The following is a 15,685-nucleotide window of genomic DNA, read 5'->3' as shown; positions in this document are numbered from 1 at the left end:
AAAAGTGGTTCCATTCCAAGATTTCTTAGGAATCTCCAAACTGCTTTCCATAATGGTAACATCAATTTCCAGTCCCACCAGCGATGTATGAGAGTATCTTTACCCCCACATCCTTATCAACATTCATTGTCTCATACATTTTTGATAATTGCCATTCTGACTGGAGTAAGATGAAATCTGAGAGTAATTTTGACTTGCCTTTCTCTGATTGCTGGAGATTATATATATATATATATATATATATATATATATATATATATAGATCAATTTTATTTCTTCTTCTGTGAAGTCTGTTCAGTTCCTTAGCCCATTTATTGATTGGGTTATTTGGGGTATTTTTGTGTTGAGTTTTTTATATATCCTAGAAATTAATGCTCTAACTGAGTTGCAGATGGTAAAGATTTTCTCCTATTCTATAGGCTCTCTCTTCACATTATTGATTGTTTCCTTTGCTGAGAAACTTTTGTAGCTTTAATCCATCCCATTTACTGATTGTTGATTTTACTTTTTGTACTTTAGGAGTCTTGTTAAGAAAGTCAGTTCATAAGCCTACATGGTGAAGATTGGTCCTACTTTTTCTTCTGTTACATGGAGGGTCTATATTCTAGTGCCTTAGTCTTTGATCCACTTTGAGTTGATTTTTGTGCAAGGTAAGAGGTAGTGGTTTAATTTCATTTTGTGCTATATAAATTTCCAGTTTTCCCAGTACCATTTCTTGAAAAGGCTATCTTTTCTCCAGTGAAAATTGTTGGGCCTTTGTCCAGTATGAGATAACTGTATTTATGTGGGGTTATCTCTGTGTCTTCTATTCTGTACCATTGGTCTACATATCTGTTTTGGTACCAATATCATGCCATTTTTGTTACTATGGCTCTGTAGTGGAGTTTAAGGTCTGATATTATGATGCCTCCTATTTTACTTTTCTTGCTAAGGATTGCTTTGGCTATTCTTGGTCTCTTATTTTTTTCAAATGAATTTCATGATTGCTTTTTCTATCTGTATAAAGAATGTCACTGGGATTTTAATAGGAATTGCATTAAATCTTTATAATACTTTTGGTAGTATGGCCTTATTGATGATATTAATTCTGCCTATCCAAGAGCATGGGAGATCTGGGAGATCTTTCCATCTTCTAAGGTCTTTTTCATTTTTTTCTTTAGTGTTCTGTAGTTTTCATTGTAGAGATCTGTTACCTCTTTTGTTAGGTTGATTCCTATTTTTTGAAGCAATTATGAATGGGATAGTTTTCCTAATTTCTCTTTCAGTGGATTCACACTGATGTAGAGGAATGTCTTTGATTTATGGGTCTTGATTTTATATCCTGATACTTTGTTGAAATCATTTATCTGTTTTAGAAGTTTTCAGGTGGAATTTTTGGATCTTCTAAATATAGAATCATGTCATTGGCAAATGGTAATAATTTGAGTTCTTCTTTTGTTATTAATATCCTTTTGATTTCTTTCATCTAATTGCTCTAACTAGAGTTTCCAAGACAATGTAGAATAAAAGTTGTAAAAGAGGGCATCCTTTTCTTGCTCCAATTTTTAGAGAAAATGTTTTTAATTTTTCTCCATTTGGAATGATGTTGGTCTTGAGTTTAGCACAGATAGTTTTTAGAATGTTGAGGTATATTCCTACTGTCCCTAGGTTTTCTAGTGTTTTGAATATGAAGGGGTGCTATATTTTGTCAAATGCTTTTTCTGCATCTATTGAGATGGTCATATGATTCTTGTCTTTCAATTTATTGATATAATGAATTATGTTTATAGATTTCCATATGTTGAACTAGACTTGTTTCCCTGGATGAACCTCACTTAATTGTGGTACATTATCTTTTAGACCAATTATAAAGAAATAAGACGGGTTTCATCTTTTTTTCCCACAAATAGGAAATCAATAAATAAAACAACTATTTTAAAAAATCAGACTGTAGGTTTCACAGAATGATCATCCTTAAGGAAAGACTCACAGGTGAAACCTACAATTTTCCAAGTCAACTGACTTGGTACAGGTTACAGTTTACAATGCAAGAAGAGAGGACAGAAACAGAGGTCAGCAAATTGAAAGAAAGATGAAAATTTTGAGAAGCATTGTTAAATAACATTTGTATGATAAAATACTGGAAAGAAGGATTCTGCACACAGATTTCTGAAGGTAACTCTCAGAGGGATTCTCTCAACTCTTACTGCATAGTGAGCATGAAGCTTGAATTAGGAGATACTATGCAAAACTACCAAGGATGTGAAAAGAACCATTAGTTTTAATGTTTCTACTGGCCAAAATAGAGGCACAATTAAATACAAGAGGTAACCTCAGGTTTTTTTTTATAGATTTTCACCTTAGTATTAAAACTTAGTCATACATTAAAAATTATACTCAAGCACAATAACAAATCTTGACAGAAAATTATTAGAAAAATCTGACTGATTCCAAGTAATTCATCTTTATGCAAGAACAGATTTATATAATTTTTGGCACTTAACATAAAACTAACTGGCTTTCAAATAAACAGGAGGAAGATAAACCAATAAAACAGAACTAGAAAAATAATAGATGTGTTAACATGTGAAGACAAGAGCAATGATATAGCAATCCTAAATATGAACTATATACTCAAGAATCAATACAGAAAGACACAACAATCATGAGGACGTAAGTAGAAGACATTTTTAAGTTTTCATCAAGCATTGAAAATACACTATTTGAAATGAAAAATATACTAGAAAGGACTAACAACAGATTGTACATTGCAAAAAAAATTAATGAACTCAAAGATCAAAGAAACTATCAAAAGTGAGGAAGAGAGAGAGTAAATTTTAAAAATAAAAATAAACAAGACATCATTGGATTGTGAGATAGCAGTCTAACATTCATGTTTTGGACCTCCTAGTAAGAAGGATGAAGTAGAGAGGATACATAAAAAAAAATTAAAGAAATAAAATTTTCCAGATTTTATGGAAACTGCAAATCAATATAACCAGAAAGAACTCCAAAAAAACAAACCTAAAGAAAAATCTCACCAAGAGATGTCAAATTCTGAAAACCAATGATAAAGAAAAAATTATCTACTACAATAGAGGAACAAAGATTAGATGAACAGCAGACTTCTCATCAAATTAAAATCTTAAAACAATGAAAGGCCTCTCTAAGTAATGATACAGTAATAAAACAAACCTCAAAACAATTGTTTACCAAAAAGTCTATACACAGAGATTATTTCTTTCAAAAAATATGATTGAAGTAAAGAATTGTCAACACACACACAAATAATGAAGAAAATTAATCAGCAGTAGATCCGTACTAAAATAAATGTTAAGGAGATTTCTACCAAGAGAGGAAAAATGATCCAGTTTGTAACTTGTATCTAATCAAAGGAATGAAGAATTCAGAAAATGACAAATATTTGGGTAACTCTAATTATACTTCTCATGTTTATTCTCTTTAAAAATTAGTGATTACTTGAAGCAAAGACAAAAACTGTATTAAGTGATATTACATATGTAAATGTGTCACTCAAGAAAACAATGGCATAAGAATAAGAAGGAAACAAAAGTAATGCATGCTATTATTCATTTTTGCACGATATATAACATGGCAAAAATGATTTGAAAACAGATTGTAATAAATTAAAGATGCATGTTGAAACCCTGGAGCAAGCACCCAGACATAACAGGTATGTGGTATTTATACAATAATAGAAAAATATTTCATAACATGATTATTATTTTAAAATAAGGCACCAAAAATGAAACAGGGAACAAAGAACGATAGGACCATTTTTAAAAAATACAAAATGTTACATCTAAAATGCATTTTCATTGATTTTTAAAATTAAATATAAATGGCCTAAACATCTCTTCTAAAAGCCGGAGATTAACTTTGGCAGAGATAAAAGTTCACAACTCTAAGTAAACTATTTAAAATAGTAAAAGCAATTATATTATTATATTATTATTATTATTATTATATTATTATTATTCTATACATTTAGATTTATTCTCTCAACAGCCCGTGTAACTCCCTAGTTGTAATTTAGGTATTTGCATCCTAGTGGGAGGTTTTTTTATCAGTACATGAGAGCTCCACTTTTTGCTGGTTGCTTTATTGTAGTCACCTGCAGTTGGTGCTTACTAATATTCCCAAGAGATAGAGTTACTAGGAGAACCTGTCCTGGTTTCTGTCCACATAACACCTGGTCACAGAAATACACATATGAAGATATGAACAATTTCTCTCCCTTTCTATCTCTTTCTCTCACTCTGGTAGTGTTGGAGATCAAAATCAGGGTCTCATGCATACTACCCACATGCTCTTCCACTGACCAACACCCCCAGCCTGACATAAACAATGTTTGAAAGTTGCATTTGATTATAAGGTTGTTCAAAGAACCTACCCCTCTCCAAAGAGTAATGTTCAAATTTCTTTTAACTTTCAAAGAACAAAACAAAATAAAAAAGAACAAGGGAACTAAAAGAGCCATCCTGCAGAGAGACAGATGCAGAAATGAGGTTATTATCTCAAGTACTGGGTGTTTTTTTGCCAACAACAGAAGCATCAGTACGGGATCTTGCAGAACAGACGCACGTGTCATCACTGTTAAGTAAAGTAATTACAGATTTGGCACCAGCAAGGGCTGTTTATATGCCAAAATGTGGCGGTTTAAGTAGCAAATGATTACCAGCACTTTGAGCAGGTCTGATCATCCATCAGTTATTAATTCCCTTGGCACACTATTACATACCAGGGCTGTTTCTGGGCAAATGAGCCAGTGAGGCTCTAGTTAAATGAAACTCACTGCAGCAGTCTGGTCATTTCTCAATAATGAAATTTAATTGTGAGATACAATGACTTATATGATCTTTCTTTGGGTGACTATCATACTCAAATACATTTCTGAGGAGGATGTTTCTGTCTTCAGTCATTTCAAAAGGAAGGAGTTCATTTCAGAAGTCATGCTATCGACATAAAGAAAATAATTACTCATGACATTATGATTCCTTCTCCACTGGTATCTGTCTTGTTATGCTGACAATGCTCATGCCCGTGTAATTTCTGACATCGTTTCAAAGCCCTTTCCTTTGGAATGCATTGTGCTTGCTAAATTCTTGAAATACGCAATTACTGTGGTTTGTTTTAGATGACATACTTTTGGTGTCTCTTTGCCTACAAAATTAATGCAGCATTTATCATGACTTAAATTATATTTTATATGAACTTGTTCGTGTGAATTTTGTGTGCTTGTTGGCCTCCTTCTTTGTGTCCCACTGTAGAGTATAAGCCTCTTGCAGACAGACTGCACCTGTCTACTCATTAATGCACCACCAGCCCTGAGAATAGTATCCGCATTGTATTAAGTGTCCACAAATACCTGTCAAGAGGATGAATGAACTCTACAGAGAAATTATGTAATGGCTAATGATTTTATCATTCTCTTTTCAAAGACCAAGAAAAGCACTTTATGCAGCTATATCTAGATAATCAAAAGTTGTCCTTCCTCTTTAATAGTGAAAAATAGGTAAAGATGCCAATTTAAAATATGCTACTTCACTTTTTAATTAATTTTAATGATTCCATGGTTAGGACAGACAGCTAGTGCAAAATCCTGGGGATTTTACATAAAGAGAAATCTGTTGCTGTATTTTTTATATAAATTTATTTAATGACATGTGTATTATGAAGTGACCTCCTCTTATTATTATGGAAATAAGTTGAAAGCCCAAATTCTCTTTTTAAATTTTTTTTAAATTTCATTCTTGGTTCTTTTTAGATAATATATGACAGTAGATTGCAGTTCAATATAATCAGACAAGCATGGAATATATCTTATTCTAAGTAAGACCCAATTCTTATGAATGTACACAATGGTGAAGTTCACTGTGCTGTATTCATATATGGACATAGGAAAGTTACGTCAGATACATCCCACTGTCTTTCCTTTTCCTATCCCCCTCTCTTCCCTCCATTCTCCTTTGTCTGATTCACTGATTATCTTCTTAAGGTTTATGCTTATGCGCATTTCAAAGATTGCCTGATAAAAAGTTTCTCATGTCAAGGAAAGGATGAATCCTAAAAATTTACCTCTCTTATTAAAGTGTTACAAAGGAAGAATAATTCTCAGTAAGTCGCACAAATGAATAAAACAGGACTCCCTTTCTCACCTTCGAGTATGGAGCATGACATAGGCATGAATGACATCATCAGGCATAATGTGCAACACCTGCTCAATCTTAGCTCTCAAAGGAGAGTTATGTCAAATAGCCAAGAAACAGGTACATGCCCTTTCCCCAGGGCCAGTGTGTGGGTTTGGATGCAAATAACACCATGGTGAAAAAATCGAACCTGCTATTTGGCTTTTATATCTGTGACATAATTGGTTTCAACTAACCTAAAACAAATAAGTTTCCTCCAAAGAACTTTCCTTAGGGAAAGCTAAGCTTCACTAAGGTGAAGTCTTATAAGTGCTTATGGTTTTGAGAGCAAAACCATAATGGTCATTTATGTGGATAATTATTAATTTAGGGACCTTGTTTAGATTAGATGTGAAAAGTTGTCTGGCTTTCATTTCACTTTTTTTTTTTTTCACTTTCCATTCTTTGTTTCTACTCCCATAAAAGAACAACTTAGAGAGGGTCATGTCAAGACCTAATTATGTGAGACGGAATATCAGAAAAGGGACTAAATTCAACCATTTTAAATGATTACTTACAAGAAAACATTCTAGAAGCACATATAATTTCTCTATAAAAGCAAAATATCAGCTGGATGCGGTGGCACACACCCAAAAGTTCAGCAATTTGGGAGGCTGAGGCAGGAGGGTTGCAAATTCTAGGCCAATCTCAGCAATTTAGGGGGGCCCTAAACAACTTTGCGAGACCCTGTCGTAAAATAAAAAGGATTGGGGATGTAGTTCAATGGTAAAGTTCCCCTGGGTTCAGTACACAGTACCAAAAACAAAACAAAACAAAACAAAAAAGTCTAATATTTTAGAGTCATTATCATCCAAAGGACTATAAAGGTCTACATTAAAAATTTTAATTTTCCATATCTGTGAAATTATAGTTTAATAATGCCAAAGTGTTATAAGACTAATTATTTTTTCAAATTTTGAGAGGTATGTGATAGAGAAAAACATAACTATATACATTTTAAATAACTGATGGTTTTATCAATAGTTGCTATAAGGAAAAAAAAACATATACTAAAAAAATCTAGCCTAGCACTGATTTCATTCACAAATATTTGCATAAATATTAATATTCAGCTAAAGATTCAAATTAAGTGGCTATATGTTGGTTTCTCTTTTCAGATCAGCAACTAATGCTATAGATTATAACCACATACCCTAGGAGAGTTGCTAAGACATATTTTAAAGCAAGATAACGTCATTCTCCAAAATGAATTTTTTTCCAGTCCGCAGGATGAGGGATGCCCACAACTTGACCCAGCTCTGGTTCTGATACGACGTTCACTAGGATGGCGTTCTTCAGCACAGACCTTGTACTGGGGATTAGGGTACTTAAAGCAATGGTTGCTTTTGGTAGACAGATGAGGAGGGAAGCAAAGGCTGGTGGGCATGGTGGGCGTGGTGGGCTTGGGGACTGACTGCTGCATGGTTCCCCTTCAAGGGAAGACATGTGGTCATACTGCGGGCCCCTTCAGGTACGCCTCCACCAGAGGCTAAGTGCCTTTACCTATGGGGCCATTCTGCGTCTATGGCTGATGACTACTGTGCCTCTCCCCAGAGTTATCCTACTATTCTTTCAAAGGCTCAAGATCTCACTCTTCTCTTTCCTTGCCCTAGCTGTCTGTTCTTTCCAGAAAACCAACTCTGACAAACACACTTGAGACCTAATTCTCACCTTCTGTTCCTATAGGTGAGACCAACTCTGGTCCATCTCCACCTTTTGGACCAATATGTTATTTCGGATGTTTTCATGTTTTAAGTCCCGTATCTTATGTTTTCTATCCTTAGATTTATTTTGCTTACTCCTACTTCCCTGAAAATGATATCAATCACTAACTTGTTTGAATAATAAACAAATAAAATGGTATATAATTTTTCATCCCCTTCCTGGAAACTGAATCTTATTACTCTGAATGCAGAGCTATAATCTAATATTATGATACATACTGAGCAACCTCAGCTTTCTCACTCTGGTTGCATTTGTACTGTAATATTTCTTCAGAATTATTCTTTTAAACAGTCACACTTATCTGTATCACCACACAATGATGTACGGCTCTATTTTTTAAGATAATGAAATGTTGGATGGGTCTCTGCTAACATGCCTGAGCTCAGTAATGTATTTATTTCCTCTACCTCTTTAAGAGACTATGGCACATAACAAACTAGCTTCTGCATTATTATATTTCTATGAGTGATAGAAACTAAATAAATATTAACAGATGGCCACCAACCACATACATTTAAAAACAACACTTTCCTACACATCAAGAGCAAAAGAGAAATCAACAATTAATGTAAATATGAAGATGTATTACTAGGGTGATTCTACAAATTAGAAAACTAGAGTACATTATTTTCATGTCTTATGTCCTTTTTAATTGAGGGGTATTATGATTGACATTTACCCCTGAATAAAACCTAAAGATCCTTTCCCGGAAATTTGAAATTGACCTGTGAGGAAACATTGAGACAAGTCGTATTAGATGATCTTACACAGTGAGGAAGACAGAAAAGCAGAGTAATTCAAAGCAAGTGGTGTGTCTGGCTGCTCAAGCCCTTGAGCCATTGTGGAAATCTGGGGACAACGCACACTCAGTTGGATTCAACAGAACCTGGGTAGACTTCACTGTTTTGAAGATGCAAATGGTCACAAAGAGGAGCTTTCAGGATTCCCTTCATTTACTCCAGCCCAAATTATTACTCTTTCATTTTTATTATTTTGCATTCTTCAGCTATACTTTCAATTTTATTTGAATTAATGTTCTTGTTCTTTTTAAGATATATTAATTTCATATATATTTACATAAACAGATCCATGTGTATAAATATTTACATCATATATCATATTTATTTTAACTGAAATTTTAAATTAAAAAAACAACAATAAAGTGATGCCTATACATCTTACTCATTTCTTTTGCAAGGACTGTTTGGTGATTTACTTCAGCCAGATGACATGTCTCTTTCAGCCCTGCTCAGATAAGCAACCCCAGAATTGTGGTGGTAGAGATAAACCAAAAGTGTCTCTCTGTTCTTCCAGCTTCCAGTTTGTCAAAAAAACAAACAAACAAACAAAAAAACAAGGCTGCCCTAATGTAATACCGTACATTGTCTTAATAGTGCTGGTCATTTTCTTTTTTTAAATTTTGAAACAGTCCTCTCCAAGTTGCTGAGACTAGTCTTGAACTTGTGATCCCCTTGCCTCAGCCTCCCAAGTTGCTGGGATTACAGGCGTGCACATCTTCCTGGCTAAAACAAGTTAGGCTTCTTCTGTTTCAAAAACCTTAAGAAATTTTTCTTCTTTTAAGAAAGACATTTGAAATGTAAAGTTAGATCTAGCCAAAAATTTTTGATATATGTCAAGCCTTGTTGAAAACTACAGGGAATAGGACAGAGACATTTTTCAGGGGAAAGATTCTGTGATGACAAACATAAAGATTTAGTAAAAAGTCAAATGTTCTGAATTTTCCATTACATTTTTTGAGAACATGATCCGTGAGATTATTATTTTTTAAAAAATCTCTATCACTAGGTTGAATTTTGGATTATTTCCATCACAACAAGTCCTCATTATGAGTGTCCCTTTTTCTCTATTCCCCAATCCTGAAAGCCCCATAGAATTATTTACATGTCCAACAGATTATGTGAGCAGACCCCTAATTGTATTCTCTACCTTGTAAATGCAAAAGGGAAAACCCCACATTTTAATCAGTTGGGGTTAGACTGGAGCATCATAGTCGTACCTACTTCCTCAAGTCTTCCGGGTGGTGATGGAGCTGCAAGGATTCATTTCGGTCCTGTGTGCTCCCCACACCCAGTCGGCTGACTCCCTGGAGGGTCCCTGTGCTCCTCAGGTCTACACAATACTGAGATGTGACCACAGTGTCGAGGGCCTGACTCCAGGCCAGTGCCTGTCCACCAAGCCACGTGGATTCAGCCAGTGGCTGCGTCTGTGAAGCTATGTCGCTTTATAGCAGCCTTCTGTTCTCACTGTCATTCTGTTTTCATAGAAGAATCTGGAGAACCCCTCCAAGATCCAGAAAATAGCCATTTAAAATCTCCTATTTATAATCTGTGGAATTTAAGGTTGATAATTTTAAAATAAGGTTACAATAAAACATCAAAACATCCCTTCCAGCTTTTAGCTCCTACTGTCCACGATGTATCCACACCTTCAAAATCAAATAAAAAGATTTTGACGTCTTTCATGAGAAAGAAAATACCTGATATACCAAGAAGCACGACATATTGCCCCTGCCCTTTAGAACTTACAAACGATTATAGAAAGCAAAATGTCATGAACATATTTATTTATTTATTTGCTTATTTAGTTAGGTACTGGCTCTGTGGAGTGAAACCAGGGCCTTATGCATGCAAAACACACACTCTATCACTGAACCATGTCTCCCCAGTCAACCTTTTTTATGTTCACAGTGTTGTGTACTTTTGAACACTGGACAAAACGTTTCCAGTTGGAGTTATGAAATATAAATGACCAGTCATTTTGCAAAAGTAGAAAGAGGGACTACTTTGGGTTCACCCAACTATGGTGATTAGAAAGTGTTGGATCTTTTACGCCTTCTTCCTTTTTCCTGTTGGCGCCTTCTGGGGTAATAAGATGACGGGGTCTCAGAACGTGGGTTGGCTGCAGGGAGTGTCATACATCAGATGCTTTATGGTCCACCTATTTCCTGATCAGAGGAGGAGTTCCAAACCCATTTCCATCAACATGTGCAGATGCTCTCTTCCTCCAAATGTCTTTTTAAGTATCTAGACGCAGCAGTCTGGCTCTTCCTCTGGGTGGTGATCTCCTCTTCTGGCTACAAGGATAGTTATGTGCTCCAATAGACAAAATCTTCCAAGGACCTGACATTTTAAAATAGAAACAGCATTATTTCAAATTGAGATCCACATGGCCTTGAGACGAAGATGATCATCAGTGAGCAGTGTGAGGAAGCTCTCCCTCTTGTTCCCAGGGACCGGGGATGGGAAGCAGATACACTTGGGCAATGTTCCTGGGAGCGTTTCAGGAGAGCGGCTCGATTGACAACCAGAGGAAATATCTTTGTCTCCATCCCAGTGCCACCAGGAGTGCTTGCAACTCAGCTGCACACAGTGGGAGATGGGAGCTCTCTAAAGAGGCAGATGGAGCTACAGGAGGAAGCTAGGAAGCAGGGCTGCAATCCACTTGGAACCATCCCTTTCCTCCTCTGTCACACAGCCCAGGAGATTCTGAGCTTGCTTGTTCTTTCCTGCAATTGGAAGTACAGACTTCACTGCCAAGAGGGGGGTTGATAGTCTTCCTCTGGATGCCCTACACCCTGGCCTCCTAGGCCTAGGATCACAGACTCAGGGAGGACTGTCAGGGTGGTTATTGAAGTCAAGGTTGGGCCAGTTGGCTGAGGAATTTCCACATTATTGAAGGGGAAAAAAAAAGTCTATTTTCCTTTCTCCTCTGTATTTTCTGCTAGTTAAGAATAATGCACATTGTTGCCAAGAATAAGGGGGAATTATATTTCCCACCATTTCTAATCTTCTTGAGTGGAACCAATTTATTTTGCATTGAATGGGGGTGCTCATAAGCCAAAAGGTAGCCCTGGGACTGGATTGAGATATGAAGGGAAATTGAAGCACAATAAAACCCCATGTACGATGGTTTGCACCAGATCCATAATTACCATATAAGATGTTCTTATGTAGACAGGTGCAGGTAATTAAGCAATACATTGACAATTTTTCAATCCCTTAGCCATTTCCAAGGGAGCTGGGATAATGCCATGATCAGCAGAGAAACCTTTTGAGATAGGATCAGGAACAGAGAACTTCTATTCCACTGTCCAGTCTCACATGAAACAATTACAGTTTAACTTTGTTCTTTCAACTGAGTATAAAATTCATCTATCATATCTGATTTGGCTACTTACCTTCTGGAATATCACTGGCTATAATACATAATGTATTAAGTTAGAATTAAAATTAGGGTTATAAAAATAAAACATTCAAATTTCAAAACTTCCTGGAATAAGAATTTTTGTCAATAGAAGTATAACATACTAATGCATAGACAAAATTAGACATGACAAGTGGTATTAAAGTAATAATGGAACCCTTTTATTGTTTGCCTCTCATTATACAACTGTCACTTACTTGAAGTTACCACCTAGCAATTCTTGAGGCAGAATTATCTCTATTTTATAAAGAAGGATTCTCAGAGACCTTAAGAAACTTTGCAAGGTCCCCTAAATTGAAAGGACCAGTGTTTGGATCTAGGTGTTTCTCTATGTATAATCTTTGTGTGTGTAAGATAAGATTATACATATTTGGATCTAGGTATCTCTCTCTCTATGTACATAGAGAGATATGAAAATAACTAAAAAGAGCAATTTAAAGGAACAAAGATTTTATTTTGGCTTCTGGTTTTAAAATCATAGCTCAGAGAATCAGTCCATTGTTGGCGAGCATCATTGCTTCGTGCCTGAGGAAGAACTTCATGTTGAAAGAGTGTGAGGGAAGAAATCTGCTCAGCTTATGGCAACTAGGAAGGAGAGAGAGGGAGGGAGAAAGAGGGGGAGAGAAAAAAATAAATGTCCAGGGAGAAGATATAGTTTCTATGGTTACACCCTAGTGATGTATTACTTCACCTAGGCCCCACCTGTCTACAGTTTTTTTTTTTACCTCATCCAAATAGCAAATTCAAATTATTAATCTATCAAATGGATCAAGTCTACTAATGGGGTTGGAGCCTTCATGATCCAATGACTTCCTGGAAGCCTCACCTCTGCACATTGCTGCACTGAGGACCTCGTCTTCAACATATACGCTCTTGGGAGACTTTCCAGATTGAAACCATAATACTTGGTTCTTAGGGATAGCTAGATTGCATGTTATTGGGTAGAATGTATCTTTAGAGAGTTAGGGAGTCATAGTGGATCAATAGTTGGATCTCAATCTACAATAGATGGTTTGGATTTTCTTTAACAATATTAGCTTAAAATAGTATTAACTTGAAATTGGAGTTATAAACTGGAACCGTTACAAACATACTACAAACTAAGGTCTAACAACATTTCTTTAATAATGAACAAAAATACATTATCTTAAGAACGTGGATCTTTCTTTAGACCCCTTGTAGGAACTGCATGATGGATATTTGTTAGGGGCTGAATTTTCTCCTTCCCAAATTCATACCTTCTACCTCAGAATATAACTGTATTTGGAGACAGGGTTTCTAAAGTGATAACCTAGTTAAAATGGGGTGATTGGAGTGGGTCCTAATCAAAACTAACTGATGTCCTTATAAGAAGGGATTAGAGAGAAGACCAGGTGCATGCAGGCAGAGAGGGAAGTCCACCTAAGGACTCAGGGAGAAGGTGGCCATATCCTATGAGTTCCAGAAAGGAACCCACCCTGCTGACACCCTTGACCTTGAACTTCTAGATTTCAGCACTGTGTAAAACTACATTGCTGAAGATCAGGCCACCCAGCCTGTGGTACTTTATTATGACAGGCCTAGAAAACTAATACAGTATTTTATACCCACTTTTATGAAATTCAAAAACATGTAAACTCTTAGCAACCAACTGGCAAGAGTTATAATAAAATTCATCAATGATAAATGAAGCAGAGAAATTATTTAATACTTTTAAATATATAAAGGGCCTTAATGAATCAATCTTCAAACACTTATTTTCTACTTATAAACATGAGAGCAAACCCAGCTTTTGCCAATTCCAATGTAGATAGAGCAATCAAGGACAATGGACAATAATTTTGAATGCATGTGGTGATGAGGCCTTTTTTCATTTTTGTATCTTATTTATTTCTGTAAAGAAATGTCACATAAAAGACTGCAGCACAAAACAGAAATGCATTGGAAAATCAGGCCTCTATTTTTTTCTCTGCCAATAACTTGTTACATGTCTTTTGAGAAACTGAGTAAAGCTCTCTGAGTCTCATTCCTCCACCTCCACAGGAAGGACATTGGGAAAAGAAAAATCCAGGACCCTTTGTATTCTGGTGTTATTTGAATAGGATTATAAAAGCAGCAGTGCTGAAATCAGCATATCTAAAGAAAGAGAATATTGCTATTTTGCTTGTGAAACAAAATATAATTGCACAATTCAGGAATTCAAAGAAAGAGAAAAATTGCTCTGACCAAGATATTGGCCAAATATTCTCATTTACTTAAAAAAAGGAATAGTAAACATGGGTCTCATAGAGTAAGATAAACAATCATTTGCGAGACAAAAAAAAAAATTTTCTCTAAGGGTATTTAACAATAGACAAGACTCTAGAGCACCACTAAAGGATTTGCTTCCTTGGAGATGGTTGAAATGCAACAGTAAGCACTTACTCATTTGTTCTTTCACTAAACATAACCAGGGGTTGTTGTGTACAAGGCAATCTGTCCAGTGCTAAGCACAAATTAGTGAGCAAAATAGAAGGAAGGCTTCTGCCATCCAACTTATGTAGAGGAGAAAATAGGAACCAAACTAATACAAATACCAAAGGCAAAATCACTTGCAGAAAACATATCTGAGTCTGTTAGAATGTACTAGGGAACCACCGAGGGAGGGAAGTCAGGAAGTCTGTCCCCTGTGGCCACTGAGCTATTTCAGCTGAGAGGCCCTGCTAATGTTCTATACAACACCTGAGCTCCCCTTCTCTCTTGTCTACAGACTCTCCATTATTTTCCTGTTCAATGTGCTTAGCAGGATAACTGATTTCCAGGCTTTGTTGCAAGTAGCAGAACCTATATGACACAGAGTCATCATCAGAACCCTGAGTGATTCCTTAGAAAAGGTTATTTTTTTTTTTCCAATGTAAGTACTGCAATTTTCTCTTTGGAAATTACTTTTCTCCTCCTATTTGGGATAGTGGAGGGATAGCAGCTGTTTTATGGTCATGAAGAGCAAAGCCACATGACAAGTGAAGATCAGGATCAACAAAATCAGAGCAGCAAGACCAGGTGGAATTAGAACTCAAAAGTCATGATTCCAACTAAAAGGTCAACTCTGCAGAATATCTTGACAAGCTTCTGGTGAAGAATTCATCCAGTCTTGCCATATTTTCTGCAACTCATTCTGGTAGACATTTGCAGGGGACCCATAACTCTTATAGCTGACCTCTTCTGCTACCCCAGGATGGTTTTTACTCATCAAGTGTGGGTTATGTTTGCTGCCAGGCCCCTTGTCAGTTGTGCTCAGTGTTATGATTGTGTAATTTAATTACATGTTAGATGATACGACGAAACATGGGTGTCAAAAGAAGTTTGGGATTTTGTTTTATAAAGCAAAGTTAGATACTTTTAAAAACTCAACAATTGAAAGTTCCTGTGCCACCATAAGTTTAGGCAAAGCATTGTTAAAAACTTAGAAGAAAAAGGATAAAACCCAAGAAACATTTTGCACTCAACTTGCTGTACAAGTGTCATCATGCTCTTTGTTGATCCAACCAGAGAAGGGAAAAAAAAAAAAAAAGAAAAACCAGAAATCATGA

The sequence above is a fragment of the Marmota marmota genome, unplaced genomic scaffold (assembly GCF_001458135.2).
Source record: "Marmota marmota marmota unplaced genomic scaffold, marMar, whole genome shotgun sequence".
Classification (NCBI taxonomy): Eukaryota; Metazoa; Chordata; class Mammalia; order Rodentia; family Sciuridae; genus Marmota; species Marmota marmota.
Note: the sequence above shows the minus strand (reverse complement) of the source record.